Source organism: Peromyscus maniculatus, chromosome 1 (genome assembly GCF_049852395.1).
Source record: "Peromyscus maniculatus bairdii isolate BWxNUB_F1_BW_parent chromosome 1, HU_Pman_BW_mat_3.1, whole genome shotgun sequence".
Lineage (NCBI taxonomy): Eukaryota > Metazoa > Chordata > Mammalia > Rodentia > Cricetidae > Peromyscus > Peromyscus maniculatus.
The window spans coordinates 47028865-47050560 of NC_134852.1; the positions used below are offsets into that span (position 1 = coordinate 47028865).

Below are 21696 nucleotides of genomic sequence, written 5' to 3' on the forward strand. Positions count from 1 at the left end.
TTTCAGCACTGGCTGGGGAAGCTATGGCAGAAGTCTGAGAGCTGAAGGCCAGCCTGGGCTACATACTGAACTCCTGTCTCAAAACAAGCATGCACACAAACAGCAAGCAGTTCCTTCAAAATTCCATAAGTTAAAATCAAATAAATAAATCTAAAAATATATTTTTTAAAAAGCAGGACTACATGGTGAGAGGGGAGAAGACGCCCTATTCAGGGATAAGATTAAGAAATGAGAAGAAAAGGGCCTAGTGTGTGACCAGGGGCTCGCTGAATATCACCACCAGAAAGGAGAGGAGGCAGCCACAAACTCAGAACAGAGAAAGCAGGTCCACAACAGTGAAGAAAACTGGAGATTAAGGTTCCTGCAATAACATTTTTATTTGTTTAAGACAGAATCTTGTTATGCAGCTGGTGTAGCTGGCCTCAGATTTATTATCTTCCTGCTGCAGGCTCCCAAGTCTAGGATTATATGCTTGCACTACCACACCCAGGTTACAGTTTTTTTTTTTTTAAATATATTTACGGGAGCAGGCTGTGGCTATGCGCTACTGTCATTCCAGAATTCAGGAGGCTAAGGTAGGAAAATCATGAATTCCAGGCCAGCCTGGGCTACATTATGTGACAATATAATAATATTGTCCCCAAATAATAATGACATAATGTTCACTGCATTGGGGGTGGGGTTCAGTGCTACAGCACATGCTTACAATGTACAAGGGCCAGAGTTCGATGCCCGGAACCAACAAATGCTTAGCTTTAATGATCTAAACAGTGGTTCTCAACCTTCCTAATGCTGCAATTTTTTAATACAGTTTCTCATGTTGCAGTGACCCCCAATCATAAAATTATTTTGTTGTTACTTCATAACTGTAATTTTGCTACTGAATTATGTTATGAATCATAATGTAAATATCTGATGTGGTAACCCCCAGAGGGGTTGGGACCCATAGGTTGAGAACCACCCATCTAGACTTTTAAAATGTACATGAGTATTTTGGCTGCAACAATGTAAATGCACCACATGCATGCCTGGTACCCATAGAGTCCAGAACAGGGCATCAGATCCCCTGAAATGGGAGTTACAGATAATTGTGACCCATCATGTGGGTGCTGGGAACTAACCCAGGTCTTCTGCAAGAGCAGGCAGCGCTAACTGTTTGCTGAACCGTTACTCCAGGCCCCAGTTATCTAGATTTGTTAGGGCAAGACTTGTCCAGATCGCTTAGGATAAGTGTCTCTTGAGCATGAGGACCAAAGAGGACAGTCCTTTGTGTATCTGCTGGAGGAGTCTGTATCCTGTTTGGGGCAGGCACTGAGCAAGACCAGTCTCTGAGTGACTGCTCATTCTCACTCCTGCTCTGCACAGGTGGGTGTGGGTGCCGGTGCCAAGCTGTTATCCTCAGTGCTGGGGCCATGGCCTCAGTGAAGGCCCTGCTCCCACAGCCCAGGCTCTACTGGAGACAGCCACTGTCAAGAAGGAAGGCCGGGGACTCAGATCCTGCTTGGCATATACTCTCTGGAAAGTAGGAAAGTGAGATGAGCCAGGTCAGGAGAGAACTTGAAAAGAGCGTTGAGACAGAGAGACCAGCGACAGCAAATAGAGGCTGGAGAGCTGGTGCACTAAGCACCTGGGAGCCTGTGGGCTTGTCTCAGTGAGCCACCCTACCTGGGGTCCTCAGCACATGGTTCATGGGGACCAGAGGAAGAGGCTGGGCTGGCTCATCTGAACTTTCCAGAAAGCTCAAACCACCCCAAGAATAAACATTGCATAGTCACTGTACAAACAAGAAAGTGGACTTTGCTGGGCGGTGGTGGCACATGCCTTTAGTTCCAGTGCTTGGCAGGCAGAGACAGGCGGATCTCTGTGAGTCTGAGGCCAGACTGCTATACAGAGTGAGTTCCAGGACAGCCACAGCTACACAGAGAAACTCTGTCTCAAAAACAAGTGGACTTTGTTTAGAGTGTTTGCTTATTAGTTTTTTGAGACAGCCTGTGTAGGGTACGCTGGGATTGAACTTGTCATCCTTCTGATTCAGCTTCCTGAGTTCTGAGGTTACAGTATGTGTTCCCCCACATGACCGAAAAAGTGGAATTTATTTATTTATTGGTTCTTTTTGTTTGGGTTTGGGTGTTCTGTTTGCTTGTTTGTTTTTGGACACCGTGATCCTGGAGCTCACTATGTAGACCAAGAAATCATAAAACTCACAGCAGTCCTGCTGCTCCCGCCTCCTAAAGTGTGCACTGTGCACCCCTGTGCCAAGCTATGGGGCAGAGTTTGAAGTTGTCAAACAATAAACCAGTGAGACGTTGTGAACCCAGCTGGCTCAGCATAATGTTCTAGAACATTGCATAGGGCAGGACTGAGGTGTCTGGTCCATTCTCTCTGTGTAACTTAAGAGAAGGGAGGATCTGGCAGAGCCAGACTCCCAGTGAGAGGCAAGAGTGAGGTGATTGTGGGGAGACAGGTCTTGAGGATTCTTAGGTAAGTAGATAAGATAGATGGACAGGTGAAAGATCGTGTGAGGGCTATTCTTGACTACCTCTGCAATTAACTGAAACCTAAGAGACTGTGCATGCCCTGTGGGGGATTTTTCTTGATTGAATTATTTGAAGTGGGAAGATCCACCCTAAATCTGTATCTTTTAGGGTGGGAAGATCCATCTTTAATCTGGGCCACACCTTCTGGTAGCAGTCTCTATAAGGAACATGGAAGAAGGAAGTTCTCTCTTTTTGCCTGCTTGTCCTCAGTTTTTGCTGGTAAGTCCATTCCTTAACTGGCATTAGAATCTACTTCAGGATTCTGGCATATACCAGTTGGGACATCCAGCCTCATGGACTGAACAACTACAGGGCTCTTAGACTTCTTGTTGGTAAACAGCCATTATTGGACTAACTGTAAGCCATTCTAATAAATCCCCTTTCTCTCTCTCTCTCTCTCCCTCTGTCTTCCCACTCTCTCTATATATATGTATATAAATACATGTATATATGTATATATACAGATAGATAGATAGATAGATAGATAGATAGATAGATAGATAGATAGATAGATAGATAGATTCTACCAGTTCTCTTTAGAGAACCCTGAGTTATAACATACATACCACATATAAATGATGAATGAACGGAGGGATGGCAGATAAATCAGAAGCTAGCTTATGAAAGCAGAACCTCCACTACCATTGTCCAGAATGATACAGTCCTCAGAACAGAGTTTTGAACAAACCAGGTGGACTGGGAGGGCCCCAGGTGCTCCCAGAACCTCCTGCAAGCTTCTGGCTTCTCCTCTCCAGGTCCACTGCCCCTCTGAACACTCAGGGCCACAGCCACTTAATCCATGCACACATCCTGACACCTGGAGGGATTTGGGCTATGTCCTCAGGTCCCTTCCAGTGTGGTGTTATTATTAAGATGTAACCAAGACTTTGGAGCATTCAGCAGCAATTGGGGCTGGTAAGGCAAGAGATGTCTAACAGCTGACTGCCATCTGTCAGTCCCATGCCAACTGGGAATCTGGCCCTGGTCAGCAGCTATGGTCCCCAGGGCAGGGGCTTGGCAGCATTACAGGCAGATGGCAGCTGGGCTGGGCTGCTTTGCAGGTGGTCTTGCTCAGGAGCCTAATGCCACCCTCTGCACACTTGTGAATCAGGGCATCACTGCTTACCTATCCCATTTAACATTCAAGAGAAATGTTTGCAGCAGCACCTACTATGTGCTAGGTCTTTACACGTGTCACCATCAATCTGCCTGTTTCCTCTGGGACATAGGCCACTTTGAGGGTAGAGACTGATGGAGCTCAGTTGAAGAACATTATTATGCTGCAGGGGCTGGAGGTGGGCTTAGGAATAGCATTCCTAACTAGTGAGGGGGCTGGGGTGTGGCTCAGTGGTAGAGCCCCTTCCTAGAATCCCCCAGTGAGGGGCTGGAGGTGTGGCTCAGTGGTAGACTAGCACCTGGCTACCTTACAAAAAGCACCAGGCCGATCTAGGAAGGGGAAGGAGAAGGATAAGAGAAGAAAGGGAGAAGACTCACCTTCCAAGCCAGCACAGGGACTGATAACAGTCCTCTGAATATTGATTTTGTCTCTAAAGAACTTGCCGATGTTACAGACATGTGAACGGAGGGCATGTGTCTACTGTGACTCCCAGGAGACTGCAGTGCACATGCCTGGGCCCTCCTGGAAGGCTCTAGAATGAGTGAAGGCCACATGTTGCTTGCTAAGCCCATCTCAGTGTCTTGATAGAGTCCAAGAATGACCAAGACCAGCCCTTCCTTCTAAAATGCCAAGTCCTCAGGCCCACCCTCTCCAGCAGCCCTCTCCCTTATCCCCAACAGACCAAGATCTCAAATCCCAGGTCACTACCCACCAGCCTTCATTCCGGGCTCACTGCCCCTGAGCGAGGGCCAGGCCTGACCAGCCCTGGAGCCAGGAAAGGGAGAGGACCCTGGTGCTTGGTAACTGACTGCATGAGCCCTAGACCCTGTGTCCCTCTCAAGATGGGTGTGGATAGCCTGGGCAACATGGTGCTATGAGCTTGCCTGGCCCATCTGTGCCAGGCAGGGGAGCCCATTGGCACAGTTTGGTCCTGGGGTGCCTCAGGTTCTGTCCTGTATTTTTACATTCTAATGATTTCACTTGTGGTCTTCTGATGGGCTCATTTACTGGGAAGCTAAAGATACCGTTAAAGGCCTAAAAATAAACACGAACTGCTAAAAATTCAGCATTTCTCTCCCTCGCCTCCACCAGCTGGGCCTGTCTGCTTTCCCTCCAACACCATCAGGAGTTACAAACAAGATGACATAAAGCGAGCAACTTTACAAGGCCCGACCGGCAGGTTTTCTTCAAACTCAATTCTCCCAAACACTGTGGAGCAGATACTGAAGCTGCTCCCTCTGTCCTTCCTTCCTCCCTCCACATTTTCTTTCCTTTCTTCTCTGCCTCCTCATTCCCCTCCTTTTTCCTATAATCCGGTTTTTGACTTACATCCCTTTATTTTCATATTATAGGAAGAAAGAGGAGAAGAGGAAGAGGAGGGAGAAGGAAGAAGGAAGAAGGAAGGAAGAAAGTTTCACTCAAATGCAGCCTTGCACATTTTCTCCCTGCAGTCCACCCCACCCATTCCCTACCTTCAATTATTTTAAGACACTCCCCTGATCTCTGTGAGCACCAGGTGGCTCCCCTGAAGGCCACTTAAGAGTCAATGTGCTAAGCCAATAAATTCATTCACCCTTATTTCCAGAGAAGTCTTTTACATAAATACCTGCCGTGGAAATACATCGGATAAATTAATACGGACTCCCTCCACCCCACAAACCAAACAGTGATCAGTAATGGTTATCAGACCAGTTAAAAGAATAAACCTATTAAATAAATAAATTTGCTCTACACCAATTTAATGTCACCGATGTACTTTGGAGGAACCTTTTAAAGGAGCAGATTTACTGTGCACAGATCTCCACTGGGTCCGAGTAATTATGCATAAGAAAGACATTACTTTTAAAGTGGATGAATGGGCGATAGTTTTTTGATTTACTGTTCAAAGCAGAAAAATGGTAATGGCATGAAATAAGCTTTTGCAAACCCATTTTAGGAGACAGGAAATGCTTGATTTACCTAGGGTGCCCTGCCCTCCATGTTCTGATCAAAGGAGATAAATGGTAAGGGAAATGGGCATTGGGGGATCTGTCAGTGCTGCCTGTGAGCTGTATGGAATGAAAGCAGAGTCCACGGTAGGATGATGGCAGGATGCTCAGTACAAAGAGGCCAGTGAGGAGCCTCTGGCAGAAGCCTGGCTTGACCATAGCTCTTGATGGCTTTGGGGCCACTATTCCCACCACCCCCACAAACGCTTTCTCCAATGCTCTTCCTTGGACTTAAAATCTCCACCTTTGACCCACCTAGTAGCACAAATGATTTTCTGAGTCCATGGGTACTGTCTGCTGACCTCTACCTTGTCCAAGCCTTTATCCAGAGCTCAGTGTGGCATGGACCATGCCAGCAGATGCTCAGTTTGCAGTAGGGTGGTGTCTCAGCAACCTGCATGATGTGCCCACAAGTGCATTCTCAACACTCATAAGGTTGAAACAGGAAGATTACCCTAAGTTCACAGCCAACCTGGCCAATACACAGAGACCCTGTCAGGCAGTAATAGGGAGTACCACTCACTACTATGTTTCTTCACCGACCAGCAGGCGGGCTGTATGCTCAGCTAAAGCTGTGGGTGTGCCAAGACTTCAGGGAGCTGAATCCAGGCTTCACTGAAAGGTGAAGAAGCCTCTGCTCTTGTCCTCAAATATAAGGAGGAAATGGTGTATGGTGTCAGTGTTCTCCAAGTGCATGAGTTGGGACCTGTGAGCAATCAAGATGGACAGAGCAAAGAACATTCCAACAGCCCAGACCAGCCATAAGCCTGCAGGCAGCAATGGTCATAGACTAGGTGTTAGCTTTCTGTCACTGTGACAAAATGCATGAATTAACTCAGAGAAAAACAGGTTCACTGTGTTTCATAGTCTTAGAGAATCCATGACCCATCAGCTGGAGGTGTTGCTTTGGGGGCCTCTGGTGGGGATTCTGGCAATACTGGGGAGCTAGGAGGGGAGTAAACGGCTTTCCCTTGGTCAGGAAGAAAAGACAAGAGGAAAGGCTAGGGCCCCAGAAGCTGCCTTCCTCATAGTGCCATCGTGTGGCTACCATCAAGGCACAAAGGCTAATCTACAGCAGCTGGTGTCTGGGAGGAGGAAGAGGATGAAGAGGGAGGGGAGGGGAGGGGAGGGGAGGGGAGGGGAAGCTCTCCTTTTTAAGGTATAGTGCAGGAGCATGGTCTCTCACTCTCTCCACCTAGGTTTTTCCCGAGGCTGGGACCGGTCTGCCCTCCACCTGTGGTTTCAGCTCCAGGATTATGCTTGCCTCAGGGTGGGGAACACCAGGCCAGCCTGGCATATTTCTTGCTTGTGCCTAGGCAGGAGAGCATGCTGGGAGCACCAGGGAACTCAGGAACTGACAGATTTATCCAGTCTCAATGTGCTAATATCTTTTGACCGGCTTCAGAATAAATATGGCCCAACAAATTGTCATTTTTATGGGTATTTACAGTCAAGGCACTTTCTAAACCTGAGGACTAATATTTCCCAGAGGAAATCTGGCTCTTGATTCTTGATAAATTATTGGAAACTCGCAGCAGCTCGAATCCAGGGATTCCCTCTCCATCTTGGCTCCAGAGTCATGCCTCATGCTGGCGGTGGGTGGGATGAGCAGGGGCTGTGGGTGTCTGCAGCCCTTCCTGTGTCCCCCCCCCCCAAGCAGAGCAGAGCTCCTGCAGAGTCCTGTCATCAGGCCCATTTGCCGATGAGAAAACTAAGGCTGGTTTCCAGCAAGATTCGGAAGGAGGTTCCTGAAGGCCAATGACCCAGCCCAGCTCAGAATGTTCTCACAAACTAAAAAGTCCAAATGACACTGACATTCAAGTAAAACAGAAATCATATTGGTGATGAATGCCTGTCATCCCAGCACTCTGGATTGCTGAGCTGGGCTCTTGCGGGTGACCCACAGTACAATCTTTAGCAGGGAGGCTATTTCCATGCTGAAATTCACTTACATGATGTATACCTGATCTCATTTCTTGCATTCTCCCAAATCAGATATTGTCACACATCTAGGTGACACAGAGTATCTCTTAAACACAGTTGCCACATAAAGGGTACCCCGTGTCACTGCTACAGGAACATCCAAGAAGCTGGGCATGGTGGCATTTGCTTGTAAGCCCAACTCTCAAGAAGCTGAGACAGAAGGATGAGGAGTTTGAGGCTTGCCTGAGAAACTCCTCAGAGACCCTGTTCATCAGCCCCCAAAAGGAGAGGGGGAAGGTAAAAGAAGGAAAAGTAAAACAAGAAAAAGTGAGCTGGAGAGATGACTCGGTGATTAAAAGCACTTGCTGCTCTTACAGAAGACATGGGTTCAGTTCTAGCACCCACATGAAGTCACAATGGTGACTAGCTCCAGTAGCTCTGATGCCCTCTTCTGGCCTCCAAGGACACTGCATTCACATGCATATACCCACACACATGTGCACATAAAAAAGTTAAATAAATCTTAAAAATAAAATGAATCTCTTAAGAGAGTAGTGCTGAGGAGGTTTAGTCTCCGCTTGTCCCAATACAAGGCTTTGCCTGCGGGCTGGGTTGTGGGTCTGATAGGACCTGTGTGGTCCTTCTCTAGCCTGCACACCTCAACCTGGCTGTGGGTCAAGGGTCATGAGTCAAGGTTGGAGACTGGAGGGTGGACTTAGGGTCTGGGTACTGATCTTCTGCCTCAGGGTGCCAGTTTTAGTTCTCCTGCTTCCCCTGCCTTCCATCTACTCCTTCTGTGTGGATTAGGTATCCACTCACTTTCTGTTGTTCAGCAGGATGACAATTTAAAACAAACATCTGAACTCACTAACCATACTCTCCAACAGCTTGAAAATTAATTTAACAACAGAAATCATAATCGTCCCCAGGATGCTTATGGTGGGGCTCCCCAGAGCAAATATGTCCCCCCAGGCCCTGTCTGCAAGTGGCAGCTGTATAGGCCTCCTCTCAGGCCTGACACCTGGGATTCAGAAGAGGGAGGTACAAGTCTAAAGGATCCCCAAGGAACCCAAGATGGGGAGCATACTGGAGCCCTCCCCTGCTGGGATAAGGGGCAGGAAGGAGAGCAGGCTTGACAGGCTCTTGATATGGATGAAGTGACCAGGAGACCATGTTCTCAGACCCCAGACCCAGTGGGGATGAGGTATGGGGTAAAGTTAGGATGCTGCCCTAGGACTCTGGGTACACGACAAACTCACCTGGAGGAGTTAGGCATGTGATACCTGTATGTCAGCCCAGTGATCAGAAGCCTGAGGCAGGAGGGCCAACCTGAACAACTTAGCGAGACCAAGTCTTAATTTTTTTTAAAAAAAGTGGAAAGAGGAATGGGGGTGTGGCTCAGAGCACAGGGTCTGCCTGGTAGAAGGGTCAGTCTCAGCTGCCAACTTGATGAAATCTAGAATCACTTGGAAGATGGGCCCCTGAGCATGCCTGTGGGGAATTATCTTGATTCATGGATGCAGGAATACTTTCCCACTACGGGTGGTAACATTCTCTTGGCTGGGGTCCTGAACTATATAAAAAGGAGAAAGTGAGCTGTCATTGCTGTCTTCTTCCTGGCTTTGGATGCAATGTGACCAGGGGCTTCAAGTTCCTGCCACTGTGAGTTCCCCAGCATGACAGACTATACTTTGGATGGTGAGCCCAGGTAAATCCTTCAGTTACCTCTGTCACAGTATTGTATCATAGCAACAGAAGAGCAGCTAAGAAGCCTACCACGTGTGGGGTCCTGGGTTCAGTCTCCAGCACCAATTAAAGTAAGAGTTCCAGGCCAGGCTGTGCTACACAGCAAGACCCTATCTCTGACAGTTCCCAGCAGGAGCTCTCCATCCCTAGACACAGGAAAGACAGTGTCATACCTGGATCCTGTGCCTGCGGTGGTTTAGGAGAACCCAGGAGCTGCTCCTGGAAGACCCTCTTACACCCTTCTTTCTTCTTAGTAGTCAGTCTGGGGCTCCTATTTCAGCTCACAGGTGGTTCCTGTTCCTTTTGCTGCATCCCATGAGGCAAGATAACTCCAGTGTTTCTCGGCCCTTGTCCATCATGTCACTTCAACACCATAAGAATCTAGATTTCCCCAGATGTACAGACAGTACCTGAGTGTTTGGTGGAGTCTATTGGACAAAGAGAGTTTTCCTCCCTTGTCTTCAACATGGTTCTGCTGTTGATACAAACAAATTGAGCACTGCATCTCCTGTCAGCCCTTGTCTCTCTGTAGATCCACACTGGCTGCTGTGCCGAGTGACCATCCAACATTGAAGTTTTCATGCACTCTGTTACCCATGCTTGGCCTTGCCCTGTCATGCACTTGAGTTTGGATCCTGGATGTTGCCTTTTATATTTGATCATATTATATGTGAACATTAGAGAGGGAGCACTGAGCCACAAGTGTCATGAAGGAGAGAGCTGTTGTGGGTGGAGAGTATAGGAGACCTCATGCTCACTCCAAGGCATAGAATCCTACCTCTTCACTCTTCAGCAGTGTCCTGCCTGAGGGAGGCCCTGACACTTCTGTAATGTGCCAAGTCCCTGAGAGCTGGCTTTGCTCCTGAGACATGTCTGGTTTGGCTCAGAGAGTGGCCTAAACACCAAGATCGTGCCCCAGTTCTCCATGCTTCAAGTAATGAGTGAGTGGCCTGCACCATGCCAAGACTGGATGACCATTTCACTCATTATCCCATAACTTCCTAGGACAGTCCTGAGAGCGAAGAGAGCGCGAAGAGTCACCTGGCATAAACCTGGAGGTCCCAGGGCAAACTCCAAAGCCTGTGGTGCTTGGCTCAGGAACTTTCCTTAAGAATCCAGAATTTGGCCGGGCGTTGGTGGCGCACGCCTTTAATCCCAGCACTTGGGAGGCAGAGCCAGGCGGATCTCTGTGAGTTCGAGGCCAGCCTGGGCTACCAAGTGAGCTCCAGGAAAGGCGCAAAGCTTACACAGAGAAACCCTGTCTCGAAAAACCAAAATAAATAAATAAATAAATAAATAAATAAATAAATAAATAAATAAATAAATAAATAATCCAGAATTTGAGGCGGGGCAGCGTTTTAGAAACCGGCCCGTGAAGCTTTGCGCTTCCTCTTTCCAGCCAGCGCCAAGCCAAGGGGATCTCTCTAGACAACTGGCACAAGCGCCGCAAGACCGGGGGGTAAGAGAAAGCCCTACTACAAGAAGGGACGGCCCGCTGCCAACACGAAGATTGGCCCTCGTCGTATACACACAGTCCGAGTCCAAGGAGGCAACAAGAAGTACCGTGCCCTAAGATTGGATGTGGGGAACTTTTCCTGGGGCTCTGAGTGTTGTACTCGGAAAACAAGGATCATTGATGTTGTCTACAATGCATCCAATAATGAGCTGGTCTGCACCAAGACCTTGGTGAAGAACTGCATTGTGCTTATTGACAGCACACCATACTGACTGTGGTATGAGTCTCACTATGCACTGCCCCTGGGCCGCAAGAAGGGGGCCAAGCTGACTCCTGAAGAGGAAGAAATATTAAACAAAAAACGATCAAAGAAAATCCAAAAGAAATATGATGAAAGGAAAAAGAACGCTAAAATCAGCAGTCTTCTGGAGGAGCAGTTCCAGCAGGGCAAGCTTCTTGCCTGCATCGCCTCGAGACCAGGCCAATGTGGCCGGGCAGACAGCTGCGTGCTAGAAGGCAAGGAGCTGGAGTTCTATCTGAGGAAGATCAAAGCCCGGAAAGGCAAATAAAGCATCATTCATAGCTCATGTAAAAAAAAAAAAAAAAAAAGAATCCAGAATTTAAGAATATTTTATTTCAACTTGCTGCAGCCATTCTTTGGCCAGTAAGTAGAGAAATGAACCCTTGTCTTTGTTATCTGTTACTACAACTGGATACCTGATGCTGGTTCATTTACAAAGAATGGAAGTTTATTTGGCTGAGTTCAAGGTCAGCTTGCATTGCATAGTAAGACTCTTTCAGGGGTGAACATCAAGGTGCTGGCATCTGCTGGGGTCTTTGTGCTATGATGCTGTAGAAGCTGGACTCCTAGAACTTGTGTTTAGGAAAGATTTCTGCTAGTTCTCAGAATATCACTGGGGCAGCTGTGAGGCTTCTTCCCTCTCTCCCTCCTTCCTTCTTTTCTTCTTTCCCTCCCTCCCTCAGTTCCTCCCCCCTTCTCTCCTCACCCACACTTGATCTCACTCTGAGTTTTACTATGTATTCCACAGGGCCTCAAACTCACTTTTGTAACATGTAGCTACAGGCTGCCCTCAAATTCACACTGATCCTCCTGCCTCAGCTTCCCATGTGCTGGGACTGTAGGTGTGCATCACCACATCTGGGTGATGGAGTGCTTTGTTTTGTAATTAATGTTCTATTTCATTCAGGTCTTTCTGAGATAGTCTTACTATGCAATGCAAGCTGACCTTGAACTCAAAATTCCACCTCCCACGTCCCCCACGCCCACGCTTTGATTCCCACATTGGGTAGAGGGATTACAAGTATATACCCCACTCTTCCCTGTACCAAGCATGGATTTTTGTTTGTTTTCAGTATGGTCTGTATAACCTAGGCTGGCCTGGAACTCTCCATGCTCCTGCCACCAACACCAAACTACAGCTGTCTTGAAAGCCCTTTGAATAGTCAGAGCTAGTCACGTTGTTTTGTGTGGGCCCCCAGAGCCTAGTGTGCATGCAGGTAGTGCAGCCCCTGGACAGGATTCTCTACCTGGCCAGGGGGTTGTCCCTACCTAAAGCCTGAGCCCCTCCTGATGCCACTCTGGGGACCTAGAACCCTGGAGTCCCCTTTCCTAACATTCCAGGCCTGCTCTTGGCACCTCCACAGGTCTCTGAATTGTGCAACCGCTGGTAAATGGGAACAAGGGGACAATTTTGCTCTCCGAGGGACACTTACTTGGCAGTGCCTGGAGACACTTTTGGTTTTCAGAGCAGGACAGGTGTTCCTGGTATATGGCTGGATCAGATCAAAGAAGCTAACAGAGTCTGCCATGTGCAGGGCGGCCCCGTGATGAACGACAGGGTCAGAGATCAACAGCCATGAATCTGAGAAACCCGCTCCAGGTCACAACAGCTGGAAGGCTGTGTTGAGGGAGGTAGAGGAAGAACCTGGACACACAGCCAGGGTTGTCCTCACACAAAAGGGGACAATGGAAGACAGAGTAGTGGGAGGGCAGGGATGGGCCAGGCCATAGCCCACCCCCACCCCTCTACAGTAGAGGTCTGGCTATAGTCAGGGACATACACACCCACTTGCATGGGAGATGGGAAAGATGTATGGCAGCTAGGGCTCATTTAGCAGGCCTGCAAGAAACCCCAGATGTGCAGGCAGCTTGCTGGGTCTGGGGATGCTCATAGGGAGACCAGAACCAGACTGACCAGTGAAGATGACTGTCTTGGGTCACTGAGAGCCTTCAGCATAGTGCTGTGAGTGCCCAGAGCACGCTCAGGCCACATCAGACTCATGAGTGCTTGATGTCCCCTGTGTTCACATGTGGACTTCCCTTTCCATCTTAATCTTGGACACTGCCAAGATCTTCCCCTCTCAAGATCTCTGGTGTCTGAGATCACACACAAAAAACCAGCAGCCTTGGAGATGAGCAGTGTGTCGGTTGTGAGGTGCACACCAGACAGACAGCATCCTCTTCAGGAGGGCAGTTGTGGCTATTCTCAAGAGACTCTCAGGATGGGGCCTGTTGGCATTCCCTTATAGGAGGAAGCAGTGGAGGGGATCCTTAGACCCTCCTCTGAGATTCTAGCCACTCTGTCCTGTGTCGCGCACTCCTCTGTATGTAGTTCTGCCCAGATGCCTATGGTCTCTTGGTCTCAGAGGATGCTAGAGCACACAGTGGGTGGAGAGTGGGGTAGACCCTCTGTCTATTTATCTATAAAGAAGTCTTCATCTGTATTGGGGGAAGGTTTTTTTGGTGGTATGGTTGTTTGGGGGTTGCCTATGCTCCTGTAAGTAACTTCTCAGCATGTTCCTGTATGTAAATCCAGTAAACTCATTGGTTCCCAAGCTAGACTTAGGGAGAATCACACTTATACTGCTGCTGGGCCCTCTTTGGGGGGTTTAATTTGTTCATGTCTCCCCAGGTAAAGCTTACCCAACACTGTGTCACAGAGCAGAGAGGAGAGATCCCCAGTTTGCACAGGAACACCCGAGAACATCTGCTTAAATGATGGAAGGATTACTGTTGGCTCATGTTGCAGAGGCTTTGCTGGCTGGCTGTGCTGTTTCTGAGCATTATGACAGGAACAGGAAGGAGTGAAGATCTGCTCACAAGTGGTGAAGAAGACAAGAGTGAGCTTGATCTCATGGCAAGCCCCTTCCTCAAACCCAATCAGCTACTATGAATCCACCAAAGGATTAACTCAGAGAGGGTAGTCAGGTCCTCTTGATCCACACACCCACAGAAGGACCAGCCTCTGAATCCCACTGCCTGAAGCCAAGCCTTCAGATCATGAGTTCTGAAGAACACTGTAAGTCCAGAGCATACCAACCATGGGCAGAGAGAGCATGGAGGGGCTGGCCACTCCCACAGGCTCTGCTGATGGACGGTCACTCTCTATTTTTATTTATATGTATGTGTGTGCACCTGTGTGAGTATATGTACCCCAGGGCTCCCATAACTATATTCTGGAATGTCAGAAGTTCCTTCCTGGTTCTGTTTCCCCTGAGCGAGGTAGCCTTTACTCTCAGAGGGAATGTGGGAGCTCACCAGGGGCTTTACTCCCAGCAAGGGGGGGGGGAGGTGCCCTCTCCTAGCCTTTCTCTCGCTTATTACCTCTTACAGGCCCTTCTTGCCATTGAGTTCCTCTACAGTCGTTACCAGCTCTGGCCAGCAGAGGGCGCCTAGCCCCACGGCTCCTTTAGAAGGTGGCTGACCAAGTGCAAGCCAGGGAAAGCCTTCATTCCACACAGCCTGCTCCAAGTATCAGAAAAAACAAGCAGCCCTTCCTGGTCCTCCGGCCTGTGAATAGCCTTCCCATAGACCACACACTTGCAGAGTTGAGCTGTGTGTTCTGTTTGCGACTCTTTCCCAATACTTTGGTCATGTGTTAAACCTTCCTATCCAGGTCCCCACCATGGGCCTCATTTTGCAAAAATAAAAATAGGTAATAAACTGAACATGACCTCGTACACTCATAATCCCAGCACTTAGGAGGATGAGGCAGGAGGAACATGAGTTTGAGGCCAGCCTGAGCTATATAGTGTGGGCCCCACCACCGTCCCCCCACACACACACACCTTTTTGCTTTTCGAAAGAATTTCCCTCCTCATTTTAGACCCACAGAGCCCTTGCTATTTCCCTAGGCCTGGGCTGAGATTCAAGAAAGACAAAAGAACATGAGCTGAGTATGGAAACATGGAGCATGTGGGAACCCACAGGAGTGGGGAGATCCTGTGCACTGAGGACGAATTGGTCAAATGACCCTTTCACAGGGGTTCCCTAAAACCATCAGAAAACACAGATACTTACATTCTGATTTGTAACAGTAGCAAAATTACAATTATGAATAGCAGTGAAAATAATCTTATGGTTTGGGGTCAACACGTTAGAAACTGTATTAAAGGGTCACAGCGTCACGGAGGTTGAGGACCACTGAGCTGGAATGTCAAATCTTACTTCTCAGCACTGTCTTCAGTACTGGGCTGAGCCTTAATAAGAGGGACCAGAATCCAGGACAGGCACTAAAACTACACAGAGAAACCCTGTCTCAAAAAAACAAACAAGACAAAACAAAACAAACAAACAAAACAAGGGGGGCCAGAATCTGCCTGGCAGCAAGAAGGGGGCACAGGTTAGGGACAGTCTGATTGGATGGAATCCCAGGAGTAGGAGATGGCCTGAGTTTCTGAACTGGGCTGTCTCAGACACAGGGAGAGGGGTGTGCCACCCAACACTGGCCCTGTTGCTTAGAGGGCCGAGTCTGCTGCCTGCTCAGTCTTTACAACAAGAAAACTCATCTTGCTGCCGTGCTCAGCAGTGAGTAAAAACACAAATCTTTAACGTGTTAGAAAACAGCCTCCAATTTGAATCTGGGCTCTTTCCTCCATCTGTGGCAGTTCACACAGGTTTTTTTTAAAGTGTCAGAATGCCTCGCCTGCCTCGGCACCAGCTTGCTGCAGACACCATCCTCTGGGGAGAAGCCTCCCCCAGGGCTCTGAGGAATCCTATTTCAGACCCCATAATCCAGCTGTGCTCCAGCCCAACACTGCCAAAAGCCAGGATGTTCTCCCTAACTCTGTATGAGGGAGCCCCAGATTTGCAGGTCTGCAGATCAGCAAAATTACCCCCATACCAAGCCATCTCAGGGAGATTAGCTTATGATTTTGTTAAAGCTATTTGAGAAGTAAAACAGACCAGGGCATAGTGGTACAGGCCTATATTCTCTGCTCTTGTGAAGCTGAGGCAGGAGGATCACAAATTCAAGGTCATTCTGGGCTACAGTGTAAGTTCAAGGCCAGCCACAGCAACTGAGTAAGAACCTGTCTCAAAATAAAAAGATAAAAGCAGGCTGGGGTTGCCAGGTGATAGTGGCGCATGCCTTTAATCCCAGCACTCAGGAAGCAGAGGCAGGTGGATCTCTCTGAGTTCAAGGGCAGCCTCGTCTACAGAGCAAATTCCAGGACAGGCTCCAAAGCTGTCCCAAAAGAACAAAATAAAATAGAAGGGCTGGGGCTGCAGTTCAGTATCAGAGCACTTGCCTAGCATGTGGAAGACCCTGGTTCAAGCCCCTGTCCTGAAAAAAAAAAAAAAAGCTTTATAAAGACACACTCTTTTCATTTTTAAAAGATTTGTTTTATTTTTTAATTATGTATGTGTGTCAGGCCTATGTGTGGGTATGTGTATTTGCCTAAGGAGGCCAGAGGTGTAGGATCCCTTTGGAGGTTGTGTGCTGTCAGACATGAGTGCTGAGACTCGAACTCAGGCCCTCTGTGAGAGCAATGCACTCTTGTAACTTCCCAGTTATCTCTCCAGCCCTGCATCATCTCATCTTTACTGTTCTCATTTGGAGGTTCAAAATAGCCCTGGAGAACCTGCACTGTGCCCCAAGGGGACCTGAGTTCAGTACCCTGCGGGGTGCACCATTGGGCCTTCTAGAACATTCTGAATCAGTCTGTCCCAATCTTCTACCCCCTCAAGAGCAGCAGGACTGACAACTACATCCTTGGGAAATTTGTGCCACTCCAGAGCTTTTCAAGTGACAACGAATCAAGCAAGGAAAAAATAGCAATGTTTTATAAGTTTTAAAATGCTATTTTAACACAAATCCCAGAGCAACTATAGCATAAATCAACAGACACCCAAAAGTATGTTTGTACAAGAAATGTAATAAGCTGGTATGAAAAACAGTGTCAACTGGTGCAGATGGCAGAAAAAGCCAATATTCAAATGTATGCTGTTTTACTAACACATTAAAGATCAACATTTTGCTACCTGCTGCTCATGATAGCAAGATTAAAAAAACACACAACACACACATATACTCCCGCGTGATGTTATAACCCAGAGAATGAAGATTCTTAAAGAAATTGTCACGTTCTTTCCATACTTCATCTGTTGGCTTTAAGGGTTTTTTCCATTGAGGGAGACATTTGCATCTGAAAATTTAGTCCCTCTCCTATATGCCTGATGTTTGAGAACATTAAGAAGAAGGTGAGAAGATATCAGAGCTGTGGTCCTTAAAGGTCTTCTTCTAGACTAAGATTGGGAATAGAGTCGCCCCAAGCACACTCATAATGACATCTTCTCTATGAATAGCACATGGTTGGTTTCAGGGTACTAACTCGAGCACTGTAGCCCTAAGAACCTCAAAGAGCCCTGTGAGGTAGCAAGCCAGGAAGCCTCAGATGCACACAACAGCAAGCACACAAGGTCTACAGGAAGCACATGTGGCCCTACAAACCATGTAACAACTGTCGAGTAAGTCATCCCAGAATTGCCAATACCTTCTTTGGTTGATTAATAAGCCCAGGAATTGTACAGCCTTTGGGCATTCAGTTCCTAATTCACAGTGCTGGAGGTATCACAGTGCCTGACCTGAAACTGCACTACAGAACCATGGTAACAAAGCCTTTGACACCAAAACATGCTGTCCTTGTTAGGGATTCTATTGCTGTGAAGAAACACCATGACCATGGCAACTCTCATAAAGGAAAACATTTAATAGAGTGGCTTGCTTACAGTTCAGAGGTTCAGTCCATTACCATCATGGTGGGACACAAGGTGGCATGAGGCAGACATGGTGCTGGAGAAGGAGCTGTGAGGCCTACATCTTGACTTGCAGGCAGCAGGAAGTGGTCTGAGACATTGGGCGGTATCTTGAGCATATATGAGACCTCAAAGTCTGCCTCCACAGTGATACACTTCCTCTGACAAAACTACACCTACTCCAACAAGGCCACACCTCTTAATAGTGCCACTCCCTTTGAGGGCCATTTTTTTCAAGCTACCACACATGCGCACAGACCAATGGAATAGAATAAAGGACCTAGAAATGAAACCACATGGCTACAAACACCAATTTTTTGACAAAAAAAGCTAAAACATACCCTGGGAGAAGATAATTTCTTCTGCAATGTGCTGGGGGAAACTGGGTAGTTACAAGCCAAGAAATGAAATGATCTCTCTCTCTCCTTCTCTCTCTCTCTCTCTCTCTCTCTCTCTCTCTCTCTCTCTCTCTCTCTCTCTCTCTCTCTCTCTCCACAAAGACCTCAAAGTAAGGCCTAAAACCTTGAAAGTGCTGGAGGAAAATACAGAGGAAATATATCAAAATTAGGCATAGGCAGGAGTGATATGTTTTAGGTCTCCTGAAGGCCTCTCTGCTGACGCAGCAAACTGAATCAGACCGAATTGGAAAAGTCCAGGTTTAATGGGTAAAACATTCCTGGGTGATTCCCAGCCCCTCAGAGAGGAGACAGGAACGAGAGACCAAAAGAATAACATGTCTGTCTTCTGGGATGCCGCTTATATACCCTGTGCTAGTGGTCCTGAGCTTCTCTGGGGGAGGAGCTGTATTTGGCGGGCTTTGAAGGGGCGGGATTAGGGAAAGAGATAGGGGAGGGGAGTTGAGGTGGATTCCACCAACTCCTTCCAAACATTCCAGACTCTTTGGGTATAGGGATGCCAGGGTGTCAGGGGTTGAGGTGGAGCTCCTACCCAAACATTCCGGGCTCCTTGGGTATAGGGACGCTGGTTCAAGTCTGACTACTTCCTGTGGGCATGGGGCAATGTGGAGAAGAGGAGTCGGGAATCGGTAAGCTCACATTTAACAGGAGGTGTGAGTGGAGGAGCATCTAGTTAATTGTCATCCTGGAGACCTCAGGCATCTGTTGTTTTTTTTTTTCTTTTCTTTTCTTTGTTTTTGTTTTTGTTTTGTTTTGTTTTGTTTTTCAAGACAGGGTTCCTCTGTGTAGCTTTGGAGCCTGTCCTGGAACTCACTCTGTAGCCCAGGCTGGCCTTGAACTCACAGAGATCTGCCTGCCTCTGCCTCCCGAGTGCTGGGACTAAAGGCGTAGGCCACCACTGCCTAGCTCAGGGCATCTGTTTCTTGAGGAAGCAACTAGGAAAAAATAGATCGTTAACATCTGCCCTAGCTGTACTGTAAAGATGACTATACGGAGCAGAAGAGCAGATAGGCCCTTTTGGGGGACATCTTGGAAAACTGGAGGGCGGAGGGTCCCAGCTGCTAGACAGATCATGTATCCTGAATAGGTGCCTGGTTGAGCCTGGAGAGGTGGTACCAGAATGGATGTCCCAGGAGCTTGGCAGCCTAGGGGTAGTGAGGATCACAGTATGAATGAAGAAGAGACCACAGAAGAGAGAAGTAGGGGAGGTACCTGGCCAGTGGGGGAGTTTGGGCTGGGAGGTGGTGATTAAGGAGGAAGGGCCTTCTGTAAAGGAGCTCAAAAGGGCTCAAACCTGTAGGAGAGTGTGGGGTGGCCCAGAGGTGGGTAAGAGCAATGAGGAGAAAGGAGGGCCAAGATAACCTGAGTTCAATGGAGAGCTTGGTGAGCTGTATTTGATGAGTCCATTGGCCTTCTCAACCTTTCTTGAGGATAAAGGTGTCAACCATAGTTAGGAGGTAACGGATTTCTTTAGGTGTGGGCATGTGAGTGAAGTTCACCTGCCAATCCTCGCCTGGTTGGTGTCCTCGAAGCTGGTGCAGAGGCTGACATATCTGGAGAGCCCCTGTGAAATACTCAGGAGAGGGGGCTGGAGAGATGGCTCAGTGGTTAAGAGCACTGACTGCTCTTCCAGAGGTCCTGAGTTCAATTCCCAGCAACCACATGGTGGCTCACAACCATCTGTAATGAGATCTGATGCCCTCTTCTGGCCTGCAGTCACATATGCTGTATACATAATAAATAAATAAATCTTAAAAAAAAAAAACTGTAAAAAAAAAAAAAGTAAAAAAAAAAAAGAAATACTCAGGAGAGTGTGGGGGCAAAGGTGAGTGTGGTCTCAAAAAGGCTGACAATATTGCAACCACGCAGAGGTGCAGAGCAAGCAAATATAACCAGAAAAAAAGTGTGAGAAAAATCTCGCTGCAAGAATGAAGAAAAGTATCAGGGTCTTAGGTGGGAAGAAAGGGATCCAGTCCACTCCCATGACAGAAACTGGCGAAGGAACTGTAGGACCCGAGTGAGATGTCAAAACAGAATAGGTAGCTCCCGTGTCCAAAAGAAAGTCAATGGAGCCGGGCGGTGGTGGTGCACGCCTTTAATCCCAGCACTCGAGGGAGGCAGAGGCAGGCGGATCTCTGTGAGTTCCAGGCTAGCCTGGTCTCCAAAGCAAGTTCCAGGACAGGCTCCAAAGCTACACAGAGAAACACTGTCTTGAAAAACAAAAAAACAAAACAAAACAAACAAACAAACAAAAAAAGAAAGTCAATGGACTTACCCCGTACCTGCAGCGTCACCCCAGGCTCAGAGAGGGCAATGGGAGTCAGCAGGTCTAGGCCAGGTCAGTTCTCCACCAGGCTTAGGAGTTCTCAGTTGCCAGAGTTGGTGAAGCTGGACCTCCATGGCATGACATAGAGGATGAGCCTGCATGGGGGGCATTCCAATTTCCAGTGCCCAGGCTGTCGGCAGACAGGGCATGGGGATCAGGGCAATACTGTGACCAGTGGCCCTGCTCGCTGCATTTGAAGCAAGTTTTTCGTGGAGTTGACTTGAGCTGAGCTCCAGCAGGATGGAGCCTCGTGGCCTTGTACTTCCCTTGTACCCCTTGTAGCCTCAGATCAGCTGCTAAGGCTTGGTCTTGGAGCGTATTCTATTGCAGCCTTGGGTTGACTCGGCTGTCATTCTCGAGCATTAAAAACTTTAGAAGCCATTTTCACCAATTCCTGTAGGGGAGTTTGGGGATCCTCCTCAGCCTTTTTAAATTTTTTTCTAGTATCTGGCGCTGACTGAGAAGTGAAATAGGTTGGAAGGCAGGAGTCTGGCAAGACCGAGTCTAAGAAGAAACTGGGGAAGATTTGGAGGCGTTAGGCCAGTGTGTAGGCTGAGGAATTGAGAGATGGGAGGGCAGTAGGGGGAGGTGAGGACAGGAAGGAGGGTAAGGAGGAGGAATTTGATCTTAGATTTGTGGCCCCTGAGGAGGAGGTTGGGTAGGTAGAGCTTGGGGGAAGTGGGGAAGGTGTCAGTGTCTCCAGCCCTGAATGGACTGGTGCTGGTTTCTGTAGGGAGGTCTGGAATGCAGAGTAGAGAGGGTGGGAATGTAGAACCCAAAAACCGTGGACATAGGGCAGTTCTGTCCAGTTGCATCAGCCCCAATTTGAATAGATTTTGTAAAAGACCCCACAGGGCCATTTGGGGATCAGACTTTGGATGGCAAGTGTCGTTTCTCAAATCTATGCCTGGGACCTGGAGCCTAGCACAATGCGTCCACTGTGGTAAGTCTTGGATCAAAAATGGGGTTGGGAGTGGGAAATTCCCTTCAATAGAACATTTTCTGGAGAAGGGGTCCCACAGAACAAAGGCAGCCCTTTGCTCCAGAATGGGTGGGGCATAGCAAAGGCAGCCCCGTGCTCTGGAACGGGTTGGGGGCAAGACACCCAGAAAAATGAAGAGGCCCTGGGC

General features: G+C 48.1%; 1 long non-coding RNA gene and 1 pseudogene across 1 annotated transcript; both read left to right on the forward strand.

The window, feature by feature from the left end:
• The first annotated feature begins 2334 nt into the window (after positions 1-2334).
• On the forward strand, positions 2335-5403 carry LOC143272015 (uncharacterized). Its single transcript, XR_013049390.1, has 3 exons — positions 2335-2481; positions 2646-2756; positions 5007-5403. It is a non-coding gene; the product is annotated as an uncharacterized LOC143272015 (long non-coding RNA).
• A 3838-nt stretch (positions 5404-9241) lies between these two features.
• Positions 9242-11354, forward strand: LOC102903123 (small ribosomal subunit protein eS8 pseudogene; annotated as a pseudogene).
• The last annotated feature ends 10342 nt before the right edge of the window (positions 11355-21696 follow it).